The sequence below is a fragment of the Petaurus breviceps genome, unplaced genomic scaffold, assembly GCF_028583685.1.
Source record: "Petaurus breviceps papuanus isolate PSGF00001 unplaced genomic scaffold, PetGlider_PUasm1.0 187, whole genome shotgun sequence".
In the NCBI taxonomy this organism is placed as follows: Eukaryota; Metazoa; Chordata; class Mammalia; order Diprotodontia; family Petauridae; genus Petaurus; species Petaurus breviceps.
In genome coordinates, this window is record NW_027185799.1 from 8,295,912 (window position 1) to 8,321,838 (window position 25,927).

Here is a 25,927-nt window from a genome sequence, read left to right on the forward strand (position 1 = left end):
CTCCAACCCAGTATTCTGCTTTCCACTGTGGTGATCTATGGTGCAAAACTGCCTATTTAATAACTAGTTGTTTTTTTTTAATTCTTGCTGAGATTGTTCTGGAATAAAAGGTTATATCTGCAGAGTAATATGTTTCTGGTAAAAACCTCACTTCTGTTGTTATCAGAGGGAAACAATTACATGTTAACCTAAGAAGAGGAGATACTTTCACCCAATTAGTCTCTAGCAAATCCTGTATTATTTAGAACAAATGGAAAAGTTGTAGACTCATAGAATGTCAGAGCTACAAGAGTCCTAAGAGTTCATGTAGTCTCACTTCCTCCTAGAAATACACTCCATCATGCATCTATATTTGAACTTAAAGGGGCCAAGGTGGAAACTAAAGACATCTGCCCAGCTCCTCAAAGCATTTTTCAGGCATGCTGTCATTCCCAGAGTCTATTCTTGGGCTAGCTCCCCATCAGTTTCCTTGAGCCATCATGAGAAGGTTTCTAGGGCTATATATTTTCTGGCCCAGATGGAAAGGTCTAGGAAGGGATGGATACTAACAGCTGTGGAGCTGGTCCTGAGGTTATCAGCTTCTAACGTGGGATTTCCTGAAGCTGATGGCTTCCCTGTGGCACAGAGATGGCTTTGGGATTGAACCAAGGGCCTCTCTGTATTTATAGTGGTGAATAGACCTCTAGTGGTAACAGCTGAAATTAACCGGCTCTTACAAGGGACCAGGAGGCACAGTCTTCCTTCCCCTTTGAGGTTTCAGCAAAACAGATAAGAAAGGGTTTGTTCACTTGGAAGCCCTAGTTACCACCCTTAAAATCGAGAAGCATCAAAATAGCCATTCCAGTGTAATGACATTAAGCCTCTTATTCATCCTCTTCCTAAGGTTAGGTTTGCTCAAAATTAGCTCCTTAAAAAAAAAAAAATCACTCCACAAGTAGAGACAGTGTGGAATTGAAGGGAAAACACTGGCTGGGAAGTCAGGAGACCCGAGTCCTATTCTTAGCTCTATAACTAACTTTCTCTGTAATTTTGTGTGTGTCTTTTATTTTCAATTTCTTCACCTTGTAAAATCAGGGAGGATTGGACTAGGTGACCTTCAGGGACCTATAAGCCCTACGAGTTGAAGACTGAAGTTAACTTCTGTAAAGGCTATTTCCATGGATTTTACTGTAAAATACCATCCTATGCACTCTGGAGGGCACAAAGACATAGTCTCTCCCTGTGTTTCCAAAAAATCATCTGTAAAACTCCATGTACTTTGACCCATACATGTAATTCACTTTACCCATGTCTCCTTTATTTTTAGAGTATGTGGGCTGATTAATTGTGATATTTAACTAAAATGTCTGTTTGAGAACTGAGAAGCTTGTACTGAAATTAAGTTCCTGTCTCCTTGTATAGTTACTATTTTCACTAGGAGACATGGGGACATCATAAAATACTGGGGGAAAAGACATCAACATTGCTGATTAAAAAAAAATCTTTCAATGATCCATTGGATGATAGATCTGGACATGGAGAGGACCTTAGAGAACATCTCATTCAATCCCTTTACTTTCTAGATGAAGAAACTGATGCCCAGAGAAGTTGTGACTTGCCTCGTCACAGAAGAAAAAGTAGCAGCACTGAGACTGAAGCCCATGTCTTCTAATTCCAAATCATTCTTTCCATTATATTATATTGCCTCCCTAGCAATAACTAATATTAGTTATTAATAACTTATTAACTAAAATAATTAGATAACGATTTCAGTGAAGCAGAAGGATAGACATGCCTATGGTGCTAGAGATACAAAGCCAATAAAAGCACTCTTTTCCTCAGGGAGCTTATATTTTATTTGGGAAAACAACATATACAGATATAAGTAAATAATAGAACACAAACACATACATCAAATAAATGTGAGCTAATGAGGGGGAAAGTTACTAGCAGCTAATATTTAGAATACTCATGTAAATAATAATGCTCATATACTATGGCTGAACTGAGAAAGAGGCTCAGAATTCTAAGAGGAAGAAGCACACTCTAGGTATGGGGAGGGTAGCTTGTGGAGATGGGAGATGGAACATCATGGGTGAGGGGCAGCAAGTAGAACATTTTGGCTGAGCCATAAAGGGTAAGAAGAAAGAAATAATGTGTAATCATTCTGGAGAGGCAAGCTGGAGCCAGATGATGAAAAGCTTTCAGTACTAGCCACAGGTGATCATATTTGACCCCAGGGTCCATAGAAAGCCACTGGCGGGGCATCCTGAGCAGTGGAGCTAAATGGTCATTCATGGTCCCTGCCCTCAAGGAACTTGTAATCCAATAAGGCAATCACTTTTCCTGGGTCTAATACATGACTAACATGATGAATTCTAGGAAACCTAAAGAAACCAAAATAATAATTCCTATTTCTTTCTTAAAATTTAATTTTTTTAATGAACAAAATCTATTTTCTTTTTTTTGAGGGAAGTTGGGGTTAAGTGACTTGCCCAAGGTCACACGGCTAGGTTTTTGTGTGTGTGTGTGTGTGTGTGTGTGTGTGTGTGTGTAAAGTGTCTGAGGACAGATTTTAACTCAGATCCTCCTGACTCCAGGGCCGGTGTTCTATTCACTTGGCCACCTAGCCTCCCCCAAAATCTATTTTCTATCACTCCTAATCCCTGCTCATTAAAAAACTGATAAAAACAAAACCTTTGTAACAAATGTGCACAGTCAAGCAAAACACATTTCCGAATTAACCATGTTCAAAAAAATGTATCTTAACCTCATGAGTTGCCTGACAACTGAGGTGGGATAGAGATGGAGGAGGAAAAAGGAGCCCCTTTGTGTTATAAGTTTTTTTTTTAAGCAATTAGTTTAAGTAACTTGCTCAAGGTTACATGGCCAGTTTTTTTTGTGTGTGTGTTAAGTATCTGAGGCTGGAACTGATCCTGGGTCCTCCTTACTCTGGGGCCAGCGCTCTTACTCACTGTGCCAGCTAGCTGCCCCTTGTTATAAGTTTCATAGGTGAGAAAAATGAGATTCTCAGTTTAAATGATTTAGCAGCATTCATGCCTCGAAGTGGGAGACCTATACTTGAACCTCTTTTTGTCCTTGTGAAAAATACTATTTCTTCTATGTCACATTGCCTCTCAGGCCTAGTTCTTCAGCTGGAAGAAGAGAAGATGCTTCAGAAGTGTCTCTCCTCCCAGCTGCTCCAAAGATGTTTAAAAGAATAATCTAAAACACATGACCTATAGAATGTCCTAGATGATAGTGGCTTAGGATCCCCTCCTTGAGGAAGCAAAAAAAAAAAAAAAGACAAAAGGTGAGCTGACCATTAAATAATGCCATGAAGAAATGAAGAAAGGGGAACAACATGGAATAGCGAATCAAGACGCAAACCCCAATTTACATCTGGGAAAACATATGCCCAAATTTTGGGAAAAATCTGCCAATTCCAGATGGGCCTCATTATTCATTTGAGAATGAGGAAGTACCTCATAGAACAACCATTTTCTCTGTGAGGGATTACTCATCATCACTGCATACCACATCATTTTTATTACATCAGGAAATCACCCTGAGGGTGGGGGCTTTCTACCCATTCCCACTCTCCTAGGATCATTTCTGGATTGTGAGTAACAGCTCCAAGTTACCCCATTTTTGTGCAGAGCCCAGAATGGCCATATCTGAACTCCTTTACTTTCCCCACCCATTTCCCATTTCTGGCTTCTTCTCCAGCATCCCCTGCAGAAAGGATGTAGTTGTATCTTGCCTCTTTCTTCTCTTCTGACCCTCAAAGAACACAGCAACCATTCCTTAGGTTCTTTAAAGGGTTTCTTTGCCTGTAAGTATGGGGAAGGAGCTGGTCCACAACTGAAAAGGAGGCAGGGAGCAGGCTGGCTGGCAACTGAGAAATTGTACAGCAATTTCAATAATTTCAAACTGCCACCAAAACCCATCTCTTAAACATTAATATTCTTCTGGTGATGCTGTATGACTATGAATCTTGGAATGCCATAATCTCAGAAGAATCAAATTGCAGGTGACCCAAAGGGCAATGTAGAGACTCACAGTGGGTAAAAGTAGGTTATAGCAACCAGTGTTACCTTCTGTATGATAAATCATGTAAAAGACATCAACCTGAATACTTATGGACAGTGGCAAGAGTGAGGGGTAAAAAATTGACAGCCCCAGTGTTACAGATAAAACAAAGTGTTCAATTTAATTAGATTCAATTATGTAGTTATTGATTTAATACCTATTTATTATGTAGTACCTAGATGTTTCAGGCAATGTACTAGGCACCAAGTCTACAAACACAAAAGATGCCCTGAATGAGGCTATAGTCTATTAAAGGAAAACAACGTGTCTATATATACTTAAACACAAAGTAATATAGGGGAGGAGTACAGAGCTAATACGAAGGGGCAATTTTGACAATAGAATGAGGGTTTCAAAAGACAGAATGGAAAATTAGAGCAAATAATAAGCTAGAGGAAGGACTCTAGCGAATTGTATAAACCTTCTGTGTAGGATTTATAGAACCACGGGCAAGAATTACACAGAATAAGAAGACACAGGAAGAAATTTTGATCTGCGTCAATAGAGAAAATACCAGCATCAATGAGATCTAGGGTACATTGAATTATCAAAAAGAAAAATATAGCAACCGTGGGTAGTAGAGAATCTTAAGACTACAGTGACAGCTCTCCTTCATCTTCATTGAGAGATAAATGAAGCTGAGCCTTATCCTTTTTAGTTTGCTTCCCTGACTCTTCTTCTATGATAAGGGCTAGTTTAAATCATCTCTCACTCATATTCCTGAGGCCAGTTCTTTTCCTTCCCCACCCCCATGAACTATCCATCCCACCTTAAATTTTCCCTCTGTATCCCCTTAGACTAGAAGAAGCACTAGATACAAAATGGTGGTCTTAAATGGAACTGCTCCCCAAGGCTCCTTGAGTATTCATTTCCATCTCAGAAGGAAATTTATGTTGTACATCTTTATCTCAGTGTTTACAGAATTATTTTACCTATTTAAAACTTTTATTTTTTAAATTAACAAATTTTTTTTTCTCCCTTTAGCCTTCTCACACCCCCTCCCCTCACTGGGGGAAAAAGACTCTTGTGGTAAATATGAATAGTTAAGTAAAACAGATTCTCATACTGGTCATGTCTAAAAAGCCTCTCATTCTTCACTCTCTCTTCACAGATCCTTGGAGATCATCTGGTAAGTCCTCTCACTTTACAAATAAGAAATTTGAAGTTGTTATGAGCTAAACGGTCACATAATTAATAAGAGCAAAGTCCTGGTTTTGAGTTTGGACCCAGGACCTCTGACTTCAAATGCATCATCCTTTCCTACTATACCACATGGCCCTTTGCTTAACACAAGAAAGCCAAGTCAGCCTATTTACTTCACATATGGTTTTAGAGGCTTCCAAGGGTTTTGGTTATAAGGAAGCAGTAATTAGAGGGGTATTAGCAACATAGCTAGAGGCAATGTGGTTATAGGGGAAAGGGCACCATATTTGGAGTCAAAGGAACCATGTCTGGACACCAGCCCTGACATTTACCATCTATAGCCTATGTCCTTCCTAACTCTGAATTCATATGAAGTACTTTGTACAATGTGGGGAGTCTGGGGAGATAACGGCTCTCAGTTATCTTGATCCTCTTCCACCCCTATCCCGGTTGGGAACTTCTAAAGTTATTTCAACTAGATTTGGATCTTATTATTAGATCAGACAAGGGATACACGTTTTAAAAGTAAAATATTTATTTGAACCTCAAACCCTCCTCCTCCCACCCAAGGAATTTGGATCTTGTCCTTGAATGAAGGGTAAAAAAACAAAAACAATCTTCAAGACTCTTGGTCTGTTGGGAGGAGGGCATGACAAATTTTTTGGTTCAATGCAGACTGACTTCAGCCACACTTTCACAGCAAATTTCACTTAGGTCCTGAATCTCCGCTTGGAGCAATAATCCCTCTGTATTACCTCTCCATAGCCTACATATGCCCTCTTCTTATTCAGTAGGGTCTCATGATCACATAGACACTCCTGGGCTCCTGGATGCAGCCTGGTACTTTCTGACACATGTCTTTCTCCTTCCTCCAGTCCAGAAGATTTCTCACCCCCATCCACAATCTGTCTGTGCCTTGTGAAACAACTGCCCTGTATCATAAGGCATGTTATCTTTTGGAAAATGTAGTTCTGGGAACTTCTGGGACAGATATTTTAGAAAATGCAGCGTGTTCCCTTGGAAATACCCCTGTGACATTTCTATGTAGCCTTGGACAAGGAGTCTACCTCTTAGTTTTTTGTTTTTTTCCTCTATGAAATAACTAGATGACTGGATGAATTTTAAACACTTCTAGTTTTAAAACTAGGATTCTGAAATCTTGGGGTCTTAACTTGTATTAGGGTCTTACCATATTTCTGCTTCTGAGAGTTATACCAGGGTTTGGCATTGAGGGCGTAAGTCAGGATGCCATGCAAAAAGTTTAGTTTCTACCACATCTGCTTTACTCAGATATTCTACCCCATGTTGGACTGAATATGAGCTTGAGTGTGCATTTTTTAAATACTAGTTTTCTTTGCTTGACCTCAGTCATCTCAGTAACCCTCTTCTTCCCCTTTACCCCTTTCCTCCCATCCATGCCTTCCAGTGGTTGGCTACTAGATCCTTTAGGGGTTTCCCCTTACAAGACATTGGCTTCTCCATCTGTCCTTTCTCTTATAGTTCTAGAATGCACTCCACCCCACCCCCATATCTGGGAATTTTGAACCAAGCTTTTGCCTATTCTGTTTCAATTTCTATCTTAGTAAAAATCAGGATGACTAGTTCCTACCACCTTTCTTGGGGTCAAAGATGTATTGAAGACTCCTGGGAAAGAAGGGGATGGGATTAAATGAGTTGGGCAAAGTAAATAAAAGAGAAGAATATTACCAGGTGGGTTTCTAGGCATTGGCCTGAGACTGGAAAAGCACCATGCTGATTTCAAAGAGAGCTCTGCACTCAGGCTACCTTTCTAGGGCATAGAGCAATATGAAAAACAGACCTCTTATTATTATTGTATAAGGTCTGTGGGTCCAACTAACTCAACCTTTTCACAGTTCAGTTGTGAGCTAACAATAGGGCTGCAGGCCTTCAAAAAATGCTTCCCATCTACCCATCACTCATGATAACCATAATTAAATGCATTACATTCATTTTCAACACAAATTTGACCTTCAGAGTTTTACCAAACACAAATTGCTCTATTTTCTGCAGCTCTCTTGAAGTAGTAGAATCACAAATAGGAGAAATGAAAAAGACCTATTTTCGTAGGTCACTGAATCCATTCCCCAGGGGCCACTGCAGGACTGTAGAGGGAGACAGAATGCATTCTTTTCCCCCTTCTTTTTGTGCTGAATATCTAATGTCAGCTCTGGGCATAGACAAGAATAAGACATTATCAATGATTCCTGAATATGCTTTGGTAGCTGTTGAGTGGGCCCAGAGGTTACCAGAGTTAAGGCATTAGATGGGGAAATGCCTTCCATGAGTATGAAGCCTAAAGTTAGAGCTACAGAATAATGACAAATTCAACCAATGTTATGGATGGCCTCGAGAAACTGTGAGGTAAAAATGAAAGCTTGCTGGACCTAAAGCTAGGAAAACTAGGGTCAAATCCCCATCTCCACCAATAATTAGCTGGATGACCATGGGCAAGTCACTTCATTTCTGAGTCTGTTTCCTTACCTGTAAAAGAGCAATGGTCACACTTGAACTATCTGACAGGGTTATTATGGGAAAAGTGCTATATCTACATATCTATAGATAAAGATATATAGATATGTATACATACATACATATCTATATCTATCTATCTGTCTATAGACCCTGTCCTCAAGTAGGTTATAATCTAGTAGGGAAGATAAAAATTATTTCTACACAGTTGAATAAAGAAAGGAGAAGAGTACAAGAAATACAAATAGAGAGTTATGAGAGATGTGAGTCAGCCAGAAGGGTACACAGAGTGAAAGAAGGGTTAAATTTGGAGTCAGCGGACCTGGGCTTGTTTTCTACACTGCTACTTCCTCCCTGTGTGGCACTGGGCCACTTTCTTATCCTCATCTGTAAAATGAAGAGGTTGGAATAGATGCCCTCTGAGGTTCCTTCAAGTTCCAAAGCGAAATCAAGGAAACATTTATAGATGTGGCATTTTATATAGGCTTTGCAGGGAGAGAGGGAGTAAATTCTAGGAATGATATGATCAGAAGTATGGAGATGGGGAAAATCAGAGATGTGTTGGGGGAGGAGAGGAATCTAAGTAATTCAGTTTAGAGTTTATGTAGTAGTAGTGGGGGGTGGGGTGGGTGGAATGGCATGAAATCAGGCTAGAAAGGTAGGAAAATGGAGAGTTTTAAATGTTAGTGTAGCACCTTCTTTGGGATTACTTCCTACTTCCCAACTTCCACTCCCTTTGACAGTGGGTCCCCAGAGGGTGTCTGACTACTTCTCTCCTCAGTGTTCTAGGGATACCCCTGAGGATTTGGGGTAGTTTCTAGCACTGGTGTTCAACTCCCATCCAATGTTCTCCTCCAACAGATTTTAGAAAGGACTATTTACTGAAATGGTATAGTAAGTATATTTTTGATATATATCATATAACATTTTGGTATATGCCATATAAAATGGTATATTTTGGAAAAAAAAAGGCCTGGATACACTTTCCCATATGTACATACAGAGTCTGTGGGAAAGTGGGCTCATGCTTAAAGAGTATATGTGGCCAAGGGGAAAATTATAGTGCCTGGTTGGATTGAAGTCTTTTTCTTCCTTTGTAAAATTCATTTGAAGGTCCCTTTAGATACCTATAGTTGTAGAATGGACTCTGCAAGTCAGTGCCTATCTAGAATCCTGAGGCTAACTGTTCTCAGCTTTCTGAATTTCACAAGGTCATCCTTTAGCCTAGGTAGGGGGAGAAGAGACACTCAGTCCTCCTCAATCCTTGCTGCCCTCTAGTTACAGGTACAAAGGTTTGATTCCTTAAAGTGCTGATGGACTATAACACTTTCCTGCTCAAATCCCTTCTTTGTTCTACTTGGGCACAAAGACCTAATTCTTTCAACCTTCCCCAAACATTTCATTATCTAATTTCATATGCATGACCCAGTTTACACATTTGATTGAATGACTGATTCTGTAACTCAGGTATCAGGGCATTTCATTAGTTACACTCATTGGGAGTAGGGGGTATGAAATATTATTCTTATATCAAGCTAAGGAGTTTGGATTCTTAAATTCTTAAAAAAAAAGTAATGGAGGAGAAGGTTGGGAACAATATTTTATAAACCTTAAAGCACTATTTAAGTATAAACCATTATCATCTTTTTCTATTTCTTTAATTAAAAACAATTCATATTGATGCATTTTGTTTGTTCATTCAATTTGACCTAATTTTGTTTCCTTTTAGCATTGAATTTATCTATATTATAGTAATTTATATATTGTTCTTTTGAATTTGCATCATTTAATATAGGTCTTCCCTTGTTTTTCTGAATTCTTCCTATCCATTGATTTTTATGATGTAGGAATATTCAATTATATTCATCTGCCACAGTTTATCTAGCTATTCTTCAGGCATTGGGTATATATATATGTATTGTCTCCAGCCTTTTACTATCATAAATAATGTTACTAAGTGTATTTTCTAGACAGGGATTTTTTTATGTCATTAGCTTTCTTGAGGTCTAATTCTAGAGTAGAATCACTGAGTCAGAAATTATAAGCAATTTAATAACTTTTATTGCCTAATTCAATTCAATAAGCATTTATTAAATGCCTGTTTGGAAGGCATAGTGATGAATAATTCCAAATTGAATGAACTCACAACTCTACCAGCAACTAGGATGCCTCTCTTCCAATACTCCCTTTAAGTGTTTCCTATCCTTTACCATCTTTGCTAATTTTCCAGGTATAAGATAACACATAAGAATAATTAATTTATGTATTTTGTCTGATTTTTGGTGACTTTGAACTATTTCTCAGATGATCACTGATAATTTGCATTTCTTCTTTTGAATATTATTGATATTTTTTGACTACTTACTTGTCTATTGCAGAATGGTTCTCTAGCTTTCAGATTCAGGTCAATTTCCCATAGATATTGTACCTAAGATTTTAATCAGATGTGCTTACTAAGATAACATTTTCTGAATCCACATCTCTTCTCCTTTTTCTAGCTGGTCTGATTTTGTTTGCATGACAGGAAAAAAATATGTTAAGAACAAAAAAGTTTAAGCTATTTTAAAAGCAAGAAGATAAATGAGAAAAGGATAGAGTTACTGCTTTAGAAGATGAGTTTTTCCTGTTACATAAGTGAAGTGGTCCATTTTGTCTTTTATAAGCATTTTTATTATGATTACTGTGTTAGATATCTCTATCAATATACCGAACATGGAAATAAAGTAAACTGTTTTACTACATAGGTTATCAACAAGATAGGCTCGAACTCTCTTGTTCAACAGAAATTGAGTTAATAAAAGGGATGGAGAATTAGCACTGGATATCAAGAAAATATAGACCTGTATGAAAACTCATTAACCTCAATGGGAAAAGTTGTTAGAGAGCCTTTGAGTGAAGATAAAGTGAGAGAGCGGCAGAACTGTCATCACTGAGTCTATATACACACTGGCCAGATAAGGAAGGTAGCTTGGTAGTGGAAGGGGTCAGAGGACCTGGGTTCAAATCCAACCTCAGACACTTATTTGTGTGATGGCTAGTCAAGTTCTTAACTTCTTGGAACCTCAAGTTTCCCATCTGCAAAATGGGGAAGCTGGACTAGACAGACTTTAAGAACCCTGGCTAGCTTGAAGTCTATGATCAATGATCAATGATATAGAAGACATTTCTCTAATATAAATAACAAAAACTGCACAAGCTTCAACATATAACCTCTGACCCAGAACCAAAATTCAGGGTTTATATGAATTGGGTTAAATTTGGGGGGTATCTCTAGTACTCTCTTTGATTCATGCCCCTGCTCAGGATTTCTTTCAAGAATGTCAGAATTTGGTTGTCCTCATCTAGAGTCTGATATCAGACTAAAGTTTGTGTTAGACTTTACATAAAAAGTAAAAGGACTTCAACTACCTAGATGTCTTTCAGAGGTATTACTCCCAAACTGTGGTGCAAACTTCCCAAACCAGATTAAAATGTACTTGGGAAATATTTAACAAAATAAATTAAAATACAATTCAACATAGATAATATTAATTTATGGGGTTTAAAGTTGACATGCAGCTGGCAGGGATCCATTCCTATTTTAATTTGACACCACTACTCACAGAACCCAGCCAATAAATTCCTATATTGGTTTCCTAACAATTACATCTCTCATGAAGTAAAGGAGGCAATAATGGGAATTGCTGGACCTAATTTTCACTAATAAGAAGGAACTGGTTGGTAATGTGAAAGTGTATTAGAATTTGCAATAGTCATGGAAGGTTATGACCTTTACAACATAAACCCTAGACTTGGGGGAAGAACATTTTTTAAAGTTCAGAGAAAAAGAGATACAAGCCTATACTAAGAGATTCTAAATTGAAAAATACATCAGGGCCTTGCAACCTCGGAAACAGGCAAGATGACAGAGAACTCAACAAGCATTTTTTTCAGGGAATAGCTATCACCGATCATGTGACACAAAGCCATCGTTGCTAGGAGAAACCATGTTTTTGCTTTTCTTTGTATTTCCAGCATTTAGCACAGTGCCTGGCACAGAGTAAACTCTTAGTAAATGCTTGTCGACTGACTAGTCCTTTGATTTCTTATGGGCCTGATACATCAGGCAGCTTACGGCACAGCTGGAGAACAAGACCTTCATCAGGGACACATACATCAGAGAGGAAGGCTGCCACGGAGACTGAGACAATTCTATCCATGCAGCCAGGACCCCGAAAGCCTCCCTTCTCTTATAGAAAGAACTCACCTTTGTTGTTGTTCAGCCGTGTCCGCCTCTTCATGACCTCTTTTGGGGTTTTCTTGGTAGAGATGCTAGAGTGGTTTGCCATTTCCTTCTCCAGTTCATTTTATAGATGAGAAAATTGAGGTAAACAGGGTTACAAAGCTAGCAAGTGCCTGAGGCTGGATTTGAACTTAGGAAGATGAGTCTTCCTGACTCCATGACTGGCACTCTATCTATCCACTGTGCCACGTGGCTGTCTTATGTGGCTGGCTTATTCTCCATCCTTCCAATATAGTCTGCTTTACAGTTCTCAGCTGAAGGTTAGTTTAGGGACCACTAGGCCAAAGGCCCAGGCTTTCTCTGCTTTTATGTACCACCTATGGGTCACCTCAGAGTGACAGAACCTTATGTCCTACCAACAGCAGATGGCAACAGTTGCTGCCTTCCTGCTTCTCACAGTTCAATTACCTTTCCTCCTGTTTATGGTGATACTGTGGCTATAATAAAGGCTGAGATATTTTAAACAATGCATCTCTGTCTATAGAATCAATTTTTAAAAATTCTAATAAAGAAGAATAGCTTTCTTTTCTTCCTTAGAAACCTAAGTCTAAAGAAACAATGTTGCTACATGGAGCAGGAGGATGTCTCTGATGATCTCAGATTTTTAAAGAATTTGGACAAAAGATGGAACACAGGATGCACAACCAGGGACAAAAGCAAAAGGAAGCATAGGCTAGTAATCTCAGTGTCAGGGAGACCAAGACCCAGAATAAGGTGAGGCTTGATGAAAAAAAAAAAGCTAAGAACAACAAAAAAGGACTTGAAAAGCTATGTTCAGAGCAAGAAGATGAATAAGAAAGGGATAGGCCCACTGCTTGAGGCAGGTGGTATCATGTGAACAGATGACAGAGAGAAAGGAGAGCTATTCAACTCTTATTTGCTCTGTCTTCTCTATCAAGGAGAATCATCTTCAAACTGGAGAGAGTGGGAACAAACAACATAAAGATAGAATTGCTGCCTATGATAGGTGAGCAGATAAAATGAGAGCACAGAGTCATTTATAATTGAGTTCAAGTCTCTGGGCCCAGACAAATTATATGCCAGGGTACTGAAAGAATGTGCCGATGTGATCACAGAGCCACTGTCTGTAATCCTTAAGAAATCATGGAGATCAGGAAAGGTTTGAAAAGTGGAGAGAATAATTGTCCCAGTTTTCAAAATAGGGGAACAGTAGTTTCAAGAAACCACAGACCACTGGTGACCTTTATGCCAGTCTCCGGAAATTTTTAGAAAAGGTCTCTAGGGGAAAACAATTACTTGTGGGTAAGAAATTCAGGGAAGTAGATTTTGGTTCAATGTAAGGAGTAATTTCCTAACAATTAAAGCTATTCAAAAGTGGAATGGGCTATCTCAAGAGGAAATGAATTCCCCATCACTGGAAGTCAACAAACAGAGCCTAGATGACCATTTATTGGAGATATTACAAAGAATATTCCCATTTGACTGTAGGTTGACCTAGATGACCATTTCCAACTTTCAGAGTCCATGATTATGTATGATAAAGTAAGTGGGTTGTAAGGATGTTAAAAATAAAATGGAGATCACTAGGAGCTGGCATGGGTTCACCAATAATAAATCTCTATGAATTTAAAGTATTTATTTATTTTTCTTTACTAGCATAGTAAGCTGTTTGGTCAAGGGACACTACACACATGATGTATCAGGATTTCAGCAAGACTTTTTTTTGTAACAGTCACTCAGGATATATTTTGTGGACAAGATGGAGAGATGTAAACTAGGTAGTACTACAGTTAATTGGATTTGTACCTGGTTGAGAAAACCATATTCAAAGAGTGTTGCTTAGTGGATGGTGTCAACTTGGAGGGAGGACTTTTGTGTTATGCCTCAGGGCTTTGTCTTTATCCCTGTCCTATTCAACATTTTTTCTCATTGACCTGGATGAAAATTTAGAAGACACACTTATAAATATGCACATGTAAAAAATCTGGAAGAGACTGCATTAGATGTCAGAGTCAAAGTTTTAAAAGAGCTTGACAGCCAGGAAGGCTAGGCTGACATGAGCTAGATAAAATTTGACAAGGATAAATATAAAGTCTAGGATTTAGTTTAAAGGAAGAAACTGTAGAATTATAGGATAAGGGAGCCATAGTTGAACAGCAGGTCATATAAAAAAGACCTAGGAGTTTTAGTTGACTGCAAGCTTATAGTGGATCAACAGCTTAATGTGGGCAGACAAACAAAACACTAATTTAATATTCGATACAATTTGACAAACATTTATTAAGTAGCTACTGTATGCAAGACCCTGTATTAAGCACTGGGAAAGGCACAAAACTTAGAGAAGACATGGTCCTTGCCTTCATAACACTTATAGTCTAGTAAAGGGAAAAAGCATATATACAGATAAATATGAAACTGGTTAAGTGCATAAGAGAAGTAGAAAGTTCAATGCTTATTACCAGTAGTGGTGGTAGATGTAGTTGGGATACAAGGAAGACTTTATAAATGAGGTAGGTAGCATTTGATTTGGGCTGATAGAAAATATTTTTTTTTTAGAAATCAGAAATCATTGGGTGCAGGGAAAGAGAAGAATACAACTACATAATCTCTTTTCCACATGATAGACCTTCAAATCCTCAAAGACAATAATCATTTGCCTCCAAGTCTTCTTTTCTCCAGTTCCTTCAATCAGTGTTTGTATGATATGGTCTCTAGTCCTCTTACCATCTTGGTTACCTTCCTCTAGTGCGTCAATGTCCTTAAAATGTGGTGCCCAGAAAGGAAAATATTACTTCAGATATAGTCTGCTTGGTACAAAGATGAAACATGGAAAATTCAATAAAGAACCAGCTTTAGATTTGGGTTCAAATCTTTCCTCTTCCACATGCTGGCTGTATGACTGTGGGCAAATCATTTAGTGCCACTAGACAACTCTAAAATTTTTTCTTGAGTTTAAGTAGTATTTTATTTTTTCCAATTACATGTAAATACAATTTTAAATATTCATTTTTTAAAATTTGAGTTAAAAATTTTCCCCCTTCTCCCCGCTAAAGTGGTAAGCAATTTGATATGATATATATTTTCAATCATATAAAACATATTTCCATATTAGCCATGTTGTGAAAGAAACAGACCAAAAGGAAACACACATGCACACACACACATACACACACATGAAAATGAAAATAGTATGCTTCAATCTTATTCAGATTCTGTCAGTTCTTTCTTTGAATATGGATAGCATTTTCCATCATAAGTCCTTTGGGATTGTGTTGGATCATTGTATAGCTGAGAAGAGCTAAGTCATTCATAGTTGATCATTGTACAATGTTGCTGTTACTGTGTATGATGTTCACCTGGTTCTGCTTATTTCATTTTGCATCAGTTCATGTAAGTCTTTTAAGGTTTTTCTGAAATCTGCCTGCTCATCATTTCTTATAGCACCATAGTACATCATTACTTTTTCAGCCATTGCCCAATTGATGAACATCCCTTCGACTTCCAATTCTTTGCCATTACGAGGAGCTGCTATAAATATTTTTGTAGGGGTGGCTAGGTGGTGCAGTGAATAGAGCACCAGCTCTGGAATCAGGAGGACCTGAGTTCAAATCTGGCCTCAGACAGTTGACACACTTATTAGCCATGTGACTTTGGGCAAGTAACCTCAATTGCCCCTCCAAAAAGCAAAATAAATAAATAACTGTTTTTGTACATTTTCCCTTTTTAATGATCTCTCTGGGATACAGACCTAATAGTGGTATTGTTGGATTAAAGGGTATGCACAGTTTTATAGCCCTTTGGGCATAGTCCCAAATTACTTTCCAATGGTTGGATCAATTCACAACACCAACAATGCACTGGCATCCCAATTTTCCCCAATCTTCTCCAACATTTGTCATTTTCCTTTTCTGTCATATTAGCCAGTCTGATAGGTGTGAGGTGGCACCTCAGAGTTGTTTTAATTTGCATTTCTCTAATCAATAGTGAGTTAGCATTTTTTCATATGACTATGAATAGTTTTGATTTCTTCTTCTGAAAACTGCCATGGTCATATTTTTTGGTCATTTATTAGTTGAAGAATGACTTGTATTCTTATAAATTTGACTCATTTCTCTATATATTTCAGAAATGAGGTCTTTATCAGAGATACTTGCTGTAAAGATTGTTTCCCAGCTTTCTGCTTTCCTTCTAATCTTGGTTGCATTTGTTTTGTTTGTATAAAACCTTTTAAATTTAATATAATCAAAATTGTCCATTTTACATTTTGTAATGCTCTCTATCACTTGTTTGGTCCAAAAAGTCTCTCCTTCCTCATAGTTCTGACAGGTAAATTATTCCTTCCTTTCCTAACTGGTTTATGGTAACACCCTTTAATGTCTAAATCATGTGCCCGTTTTGACCTTATCTTGGTATATAGTGTAAGATGTTGGTTTATGTCTCGTTTCTGCCATACTATTTTCCAGTTTTCCCAGCAGTTTTTGTCAAATAGTGAGTTCTTATCCCAGAAGCTGGAGTCTTTGGATTTATCAAACACTAGATTACTATGGTCATTTACTACTGTGTCTTGTGTACCTAACGTACCGTACTGATCTACCACTCTATTTCTTATACAGTACCGGAGTGTTTTGATGATTATTGCTTTATAATATAGTTTGAGATCTGGCACTGCTAGGCTACCTTCCTTTGCATTTTCCTCCATTAATTCCCTTGATATTCTTGACCTTTTGTTCTCTAAAACTTTTTAAGTTGCAGAGAAGGTACTAATTTGCTTTGGTACAGGAGGTTCCTTACCATGTCCTCCTCACACTAATTAAATCACAGGTCGAATAGAAAAAAATAGAGTATAGCAAGGCTATTATCTCTTTCATTCTTGATACTGTGCCTCATAAGATAAAAAAAGGAATAAATGAGTACAGAATTGCCTCTGGGGTAAGAGATTCCCTTACCCCTTCACTCAGGAGAAATAATTCCTGACTATAACATGGCCCAAGGCAGAACGAGCACTCAATAATATAATCTTCAATGCTTTTCCAGTTTATGTTTGAATCAGTTTACCCAATAGGAGTTTTGCCTCAGTCACCCAAATTTCCCTTTCCCTCCATGTCAGCTTCCCTAGTGTTAAGTAGTAAGTGTTTTAATGGTGTTTCCTCACTCCATTCCCTATTGTTGCAATAACTCCATAACTGCCCCTTTGGTAGAGCTTGGTCTAAGCTGACACCCTTGCCCAGCTGGTGAGAATGTTAAATACTTGAATGCAGTTTCTCTTTCAAGCAAAAATAGGGATAGTTTGTGACCAAACTAAGACATGTAACAGGCTTCTCCTTCTCTTTCTCCCTTAGCATTCTCTTTTCTTCTCCTTTCTTTCAGGTGACCAGTGTTGTCCTACTTTCCAGCTCCTTTGTCCTCCCATCAAAATAAGAAAGGAGGTAGTATTATCGCTTGTACTTGGACTGGCAATCACAAGTCTATTTGAACTATTATGCCTTTTTTTCCCTCTCTAATTGTAGAACCAGCATGTCTTTATCAAGAGCAGGTCATACCAGTCTAACCTCATTTCCTTTTTGGACAGGGTTACTAGGCTGGTAAATCAGGAAAAGGCTACAAATATAGGTTACCTAGATTTGGGGAGAGCATTTGACAAAGTCTCTGAGGATATTCTTGCAGAAAAGATGGAGAAAATGTGAGCTATATGAAATTACAGTTAGGGAGGTTCAGAATTGGCATAGTGACTGGATCCAAAAAAGCAGTTGGATATCACCTTGGATCATTTCCAGTGGTGAAACTCTGAGACCTATGTTTGGTCCTGTGCCGTTTCACATTTTTCTCAGAAACTTGGATAAAGGCAAAATGACAATGCCCTTCAAATTTTCGGATGAAACAAAACTGGGGTTGGGGAGGTGGTGTGGAGTGGGAATCTCTAACACATCAGATAACAGAGTCAGCATCCAAAGAAGCTCTTGATAGATGAGAACATTAGGACAGATCTAATAAGATGAATGAGTTTAAAAAATTATCTTCACAAAAATATCTTCATGATACATGGCCTGATGAGAGTTCATCTGACACAGTTCTACAGGGCTTTTTAGGATATTGAAAGTTCAATATGAGTCAGCAGTGGCAAGCACAATGCTAGGGTGATCTTAGGCTAAGTCGAGAGCATCTAGGATGAAGAAAGTGAGAGACCTGAATTCAATCCACCTTCAAACACTTACTAGCTGTGTGATCCTGGGCAAGATGCTTAACCTCTTTCTGCCTCAGTCTCCTTGATTGTAAAATGGCAGTGATAATGGCACCTACCTCCCAGATTGTTGTGAGGATCAAATGAGATAATAATTGTAAAGCACTTTGTAAATCTTAATGCAATATATAAATGCTAGCTGTTATTATTATTGTTTATTATTATCTAAACAACTGTCTTCATTTCCAGGAGTCACATTTTGGTAATGACATTGATAAACTTGATAACATCCAGAAGAGAGTCACTAGGATGGAAAAGGGCTTCAACATCATGTCTTAGGGCCACAGGTTCATGATCTAGAACGAACCATAGAGTCAATCCAGTTCAAAAGTGAAGTTGTGTCTTACCCAATGTCACACATGTGGCAAATAGATGAGCTGGGGTTTGAACTCATATCCTCTGCCTCTGTCTAAGGATTAGTTGAAGGAAATGAGGTGGTTTAGCCTGGGGAAGAAAAGATGTAGGAAGGATGTCCTTGCGTACATCAGAGACCATCACGTGGAAGATTCCAAGTACTTGTTCTCATTGGTCCTAAAGGGCGAGACTAGGAGCAGTAGGTGTAATTGCAAAGAAACACTTTGACTTAATGTAAGGAAAAATGTCCTAATAATTAAAGTTGTCCAGAAGAGGAGTAGGCTCCTTTAAGAGATAGTGGGTTCCCCCTTGTTGAAAATCTTTAAGCAAAGACTGAATGACCTCTTGTCAGGTATAATGTAGAAGAGATACTTGTTCAGGTATGGGTTGGATTAGAAGGCTTCTCAGGTCTCTTCCCATTCTGGAATTCTGTAGAATAAAAGGCCTTATGTCTTATTAAAGAAATTTTATGGATCCTAAAATAAGAACAACTTTTCCTTGATCCTAAAATAGTCCTAAAGGTTAGTTTTCAGGTTGTTTCAGGGTATCTCAGGATAGGTGGAAAGGATAGTTTGTTATAGTAATCTTGATACATCTATTCCATTTTCCTTCTATATGCTATCTTCCTTTCATCATTAAATGTTCTTGAGATGATATGGTTTACCTGGCTTTCTCATATTGTCTTCAGACATCCACCAAGTTAAGAAGGGCCCTGCCTTCATAGGAATGGGACTTTTTATGGCCTCTAGTGACTGGGAATCTGCATCAAGGGAGGGAGGTGTCATTTGGGTCTAAGGGACAGTTTTGTTGCCTTTTAGGGAAAACTAATCCTTGTTGCAGAAAAAAAACAAGGGAACTCTGATGCAATCATACCTCCAATGCTTCTATTTCATGAGAAGATAATAGAATCGTAGCATTCTACCATTCTACTTTGTAAGATTTTAGAGATGAGTTTTTATTCCCAATTTGTGCTACTGTTGGCTGTTATATATCTCCACTTGGCAAAGAGATTAAATGTTTATCTTATCCATTTTCCATTTTAGGGTGTCACTGGCACAGTTAAATATGTAAGGTTTGAGTTTAAATTGTACCATATATCATTTATTCTTCTAATTTCATATTGATTTTGAGCTTTTCTTTAATAAATTTATAGTGACTGTACACATATAGCTGATTCAGAAATGACTCCCACATTGTTAACCAGTTGTTTCCAGTCTTTTAAGCTATAAGCAGTTTCACATTTTATAATTTAAGCAAGGCTAAGAGGATACATATAATGGAATGACATGGGTCACCAACTGTACTTACTGGATGTCCCTCAGCCCACTACTTGACTCAATAACATATTTAATCTTGCCATATGTAGCAGCAAGTACCCTAGAATACCCAGGATGGTTGCTAGCATAGGTTCTTAGATCTCCTTTTTTTTTAAAGGAAAACAATTCAAAATGGGTTAACAATCTTCCTTTAATCAATCAAACATCAGAGAATACAAACAGAAGTTACAAGCAGACAGAGAGACAGATCAGGAGACAGAGCTTTCCACTGTCTGACTATTACATGCATACCTAGTTAGTTACCAGAGAGGGAACCACCAGCATCTGGGTTTTCAAAGCCAGGGGGCTCAGTGGCTACCCAGAGTCTCATCTGGTCAAATCACAAAGTAAGCCCCAAAGCAAAACCTCACATCAGGGAATATATAGCCTTCTCTTGGGTCAGAGACCATCACAATCCTCGTGACCCACTGCCCAATCACAAAGTAACAAGGTGTGGGCATTTCTGAAAAACAAGCCTCCCTCTACAGGCTCCAGGTGAGCATATTCAGCCTATTAGGGGGCAGAGTATATTCTCAAATCAAGGAAGGTTCTCAGAGTCACTTAAGCCTATCAGAGGGCCTAGGGGCAGGGGATATCTTCAGATTCTTATTCCCATAACACCATGCCAAATTCTAGGACAATTCAGGGACTAGTTTGGATATTTCCTTGTTAATTACTAAAAAGTCAACTCTTTCTATTAATCATCTAAACTCTGAGTCCCCATCCTACTTCATCAAATATTTACTTAATGAACTGGAGAAACTTCCTTTTCCATAAGTAGTTAATCATCTTTGTTAAAAAAAAATCCCAGCTAAATCTCCCAGAATTAAATGCATAAGAAATTTATCCACTATATCATTTATTAACAATATCATTAGTAACTATGTACAATATTTTAGCCATAAGAAAGATCACTGCCAAAGTCTCCTTTACTTATTACTGTAATAGTAGGTGACTTCTGCTCCCTTCTGGAACCACAGTTCTACCATTCAGTTGACTCAAAACACAAAGCAAAGTCTCTTCTCAACAATTTTCTCCATCCCCTTCAGAAGATAAAGGTTACAATGGGGTCATCAGCAAAGAAGATGTCTCTTATCTTCTTTCTCTTTGTCTTCACCAGCTTATCCCTAGCTACAACAGGAAAACAATCCTTTAGCTCTCTCATACTTTTGAACATGCTTTCCACTGTCCTTAAGATTAATGTGATAGAGTCATAAATTATGAAAATAGATATGGCATTCGAAGAAAATGTGGATCTTGATGCTTGGCTATAGATGACAGGAGAATTATCAAAGCAAAAAGAGAGAAAACATACATTCTGTTTGTACAAAATACTGTAATTTGAGCTCAGGTCCTCCGACTCCTAGTGCCATGCTGCTTCCTAGGCTTCACTACCTTCATGGTTTGTTGCTTTTTAATGGTACTTATTGCCCTTCCCCTGGTACCTTCATATTCTCTCTTCTTTTTTCCTACGTCCTTACTTTACACCAAAGTGTCAAGGACCCCAAACATTGTGGCTTAATGTGCCAAACTTGGACTCAGGAAGACCTGGATTTAAGGCCTGTGTCTGAGACTTACTAGGTGCGACTATACTTCTCTAAGTCCAAATTAGAGAAGGGTTGCAGTCTATATCAGTGGGGAGAATTTCTGACACCAGGAGTTTGTCAACCAAGTAAATGATACACTAATCAACAAACATTCATTTAAGTTTTTGACATAGCAGTTATTGATACTGAAAGTACTAAACCTTCCAGGGGTATTTTTATTCAATAGGTCCATCTTTGGTGTCTACCTGTCACTCTGCTGTCACCTGTGGCTCCAAGAAGCTACAGTGCACAGCGACCACATTCTGGTGGCAGAGAGGCTAAACCAGGCTGAGAGTAAACAACAGGCACCAGACCTGTTGGTGAGGTTAGGGGGGTATCTGTCCCAAGCATGTTTAGACTTCGCTGAGTGGAATGGGCAGCTGTGAACAATTCGTTCTTCTTAGAATGTGGTCGGCCATCAAAGACACCAAAGTCATCCACTGTATCCTGGACCTTCTCCAGTCATCCTGATTTTTGTCTTGGCACTGAACTTAGATGACTCTGGAAGGCTTTGTGCAACTCTGCCTCGCTTGTACCAATTCATGAGCAAGCCAACACATCACCACATGATGTCATTGGTCATCTTTGAAAATGAACAAACGATAACAGCTAATGTGGGCCTCAGTTTCTTGACTTGTAAAATTGATATGAAGCCTAGAGGAGGCAAGTAGAGCTTTGAAGGAAGATTGGATACTTTCTAAGATCACATCTCTTATGTTTCATAATTTCAAGTCTACTATTGTATGAATCTTAATCTTAAAATAATTGATGTTGGAACTTTAGACATCAAGTAGCTGGGTGGAGAAGATTATTTTGGGCATTGGGATCTTTTTAGAAGATCTTGCCCTGGAGTCATTCCAGGTATACAGTTGCCTACTCTGCATCTGTCCTGATTGCTTGGTCCCTATATGGTAATAGGACCTGTTATCTGGACCTCAGTACTATTCCAGCTTCAGGGATTAAGTTATACCCACATGGGCAGAAGTCACTCTTGTTCCTAATAACATCTAATGTTAGAATTTCAATTAAAGTACTCACTGAAACATGAGGGGAAGGTGAGATAAACTGTGAGCAATAATATAGAGGCAGTGTAGAATGATGGAAAGAGCTCACCTAAACTTCCCTTTAACAAGTCTTTTCAGACCTCCATACAGACTATACCTGCTGGCACATAGGAAACACTTAATAAATGTTTATTGATTGACTGACTGATTGATTTACCAACTAGATTTGTACTTTTTTTCTTTCCTTATACCTCAGATTTATAGCATAGTAAATGGAAGAGTTGGAAGCTGCCCAGCAGTACGTGCAAACCACCATAGAGACTGCCTATGTCACAAATAAACATACTGCTCACCCCTGGTGAACCCTGCAATTTGTCAACTATGTTCTGATACAAACTCAAAATCTCTGCACTAGCTTATCCTCTAAGAACCAGAGTGATGGCCATCTAAATGGCTAGAAGGGGAGAAATGCAAGATAGAACTGATAAAACTTAGCAACTGATTAGATTATGAGTAGTGAGAAAGATGGAGGCATAGAGGATGACTATGAGGTTGCAAACATAGATGACTAGAGAGTTGGTGGTGCCCTCAACAGAAATAAGGGTGTTAAGGGTAGTGTCTTAGGGTAGATGATAATGAGTCCTGTTGCTGACATGTTGAATAAAGATATCCAGTAGATAATTGTTGATGTAAAAAAAGCACATCAGCTTGGAACGGAGAAGAAAGATTAGGGTTGGATATATAGATCTAAGCATCATCAGAATAAAGATAATAATTGAACCCCCATGGGACTCTGAGCTCCCTGAGAGTGTGTAGAGAGAGCAGAGGAGAGCCTTGGAGAGAGCACCACAGTTAGGAGGACAAGCTACAGTAATGATACAACAAAGGAGCCCAAGAAAGGGTAGGAAGGGAAAAAATCTGGAGAGAGAAGTGCCACAAAAGCCAAGAAACAAAATGGCATCCTAGAGGGGTGGAGGGATCAATAGTGTAAAAGGAAGTGGAGAGGTTCAGAAAAACGAATACAGAAAAACTCATGAAGTTTAGCAGTTAAGAGGTTCTTGGTAAATTTAGAGGGAATGATTTTAGTAGTGAGATGAGGTCTTAGACTGAAAGGCATTGAGAACTGTTTGGAGGGGAGGGGTAAGTAAATGGAGGTAATGAGTATAGATGACTTTTTTAGGAGTTGGCTGTGAAAGAAAAAAGACAACATTGGCAAAGGGAGTGAGAGTCAAATAAAGGATTAAAAAAAAACCCCAATAGCAGAGACCTGCCCACATTTAGAAGAAGCGATCATTAGATGGTGGGGGAGGGAGGGATGAAATCTTCAAAGGCTCAAGCTTCTGGGGAAGATGGAGGATCTGTTGTTCAGACACTGCAGTGAAGGAGGAGACAATGGAGGGATGATGCAGAGAAGTTCAGAGGTGTGGAAAAGGGAAAAAGGAGATCACAGCTGATGTCTTTTGTTTTCTCAGTTAAGTAGGAGGTGAAATACTCTGCTGGGTGGGTTCAGGGAAGGGACCTGCGTAGGAGGTTCAGGAAGAAAAGATAAAATTTGGAACAATTGCTGTAGGGAGTGTAATAGAGCACCAATCAGGGAAAAGTAAAAAGATGGGCATGTAGAAGTAATTGCTCAGGTTAGAAGATAGAGCCTGTATTTATAGTGGACCTAGTCAGCAAGATTGCCTGTCTCCCTCTAGTGGCTGGAGCCGAGAATGTTAATGGTGGGGATAATCTGTGAGAGTTTGGCACAGTAGGCCCTTAATAAATGCTTATTGGTTATTTTATTTGACATCGTTGTGGATCTGCTGGAAGGGTTTTGAGCAATGGGATGATGTGATCAGAGCTGCTCATTGGGAAAATTAATCTGACAGTGAGTGGATGGGAGTGGGAAGATACTTGATACACGAAGACTTTGAAGGCTATTACATTAATCCAGAGGAGCTGTTGAAGTAGGGTGTTGGTAGTGGAAATGGTGAGGGGACAAATTCAAGAGATGTTGTGGATACAGACTTGATAGGATTCAGGGGGGAAAGTGAGGTAGGGAATAGTGACAAGTTGAGGCAAGGTACAGAAGGTCTACCATGCTGGGACAAGAGAAGTACTCAGGTTGGAGAGAAGGATTTGGGGGAGGGAAGATAAGGAAGAGGGATATATCCTATATCCAGATTGGAGAGGATTTCCCAAAGGGCTGTGTGTAGGGAGTCTTGCTGAAGAACACCTTCACCTGCTTTCTACTCTCAGAGCAGGATCATGTTCTGTCAGGGTTATTGCATTGTCCTCCTAGTAACCGTCAACGGCAGATCCCTCTGAACTCTATAAGGATAGTACTAGGCTTTACAATACCAAGTGGTGAATAACAGCTGATTAACGACAGAATGAAAGCATTATCTTCCTTAAAAGCATAATTTTGATGGTATTCTTCCACTCAAGATTTAAAGTGGCCTCTAATTGCCTCTCACTTCAACTCTAAACTCCTAAGTATCACAAAAAAGCAATATGAGCGGACTCCTGTCTCCACTCACTCTCTGGACTTCCTCCACTTCTCCACCTCCTCAGAAGCAGCTATTCCACCCTTGAAATTCCTCTACTCAGAGGCCCAGTTCTCCTGACTGGTGAGTCTGGGGCTGACCACTTTTCATGAGAGGCCCCAGCCATGCTCACTTCATTCCTGGCTCAAGCCACTCTCTGCAGTTCCCTACCTTCTCACCAACAGTGTTGCCCCTCTCCTCCCCTTTCCCATTTCAAATTCTCCTTTATGTGCTGTCTTTCCCCATTAGAATCTAACCAGCTTGAGCATAGAGACTGTCTTCTTTGCCTGTATTTGTGTCCCTAATGATTAATCAGGCATATAATTAAGTATCTAATAAACTTTCTCTCTGTCTCTCTCTCTGTCTCTCTCTCTTCTCTCTCTCTGTCTCTGTCTCTCTCTCTCTCTCTGTATCTCTGTTTCTGTCTCTGTCTCTCTCTGTGTCTCTCTCACTCATTCCTTTTTTCCTTCCCTCCCACTCTCTCCCTCTCTCTCTCCTCTCAATGCCACACTTGAAGTTAGAATCTTGCTTCTGACACTAAACTAGCTATGTGCTTATGGAGAATCACTCTGAGCCTGATTTTCCTTGTTGGTTAAAAGGGGATAATATTACCTCTAGTATTAGAGGCAATGTGATAGCAGAGGGAGCATATGGAGTAGTGCTGAGAGCTGCCCTCAGCTTTCTGAGGCCAGAAGTCAGCAAGACCTGGGCTTCAGGTCCCCTCTCTGTTACATCCTGGCCATGTGACAACAGGAAGTCCCTTAACCTCTTAATGCCCTAGATAGCTCTAATAATCAAAAGAAGGTGCTGATTGGCAGTAACAGAGAAAATTTCTTCATGGGAAAGTTCCCTATTTCAATGAAATCAGCTCCAGTCTCCATTCCTAAAACCTGTAGTATTTACTTCGTGGGGGATTCATAAGGCTCAAATGACATAATATTTTAAAACTCTTCC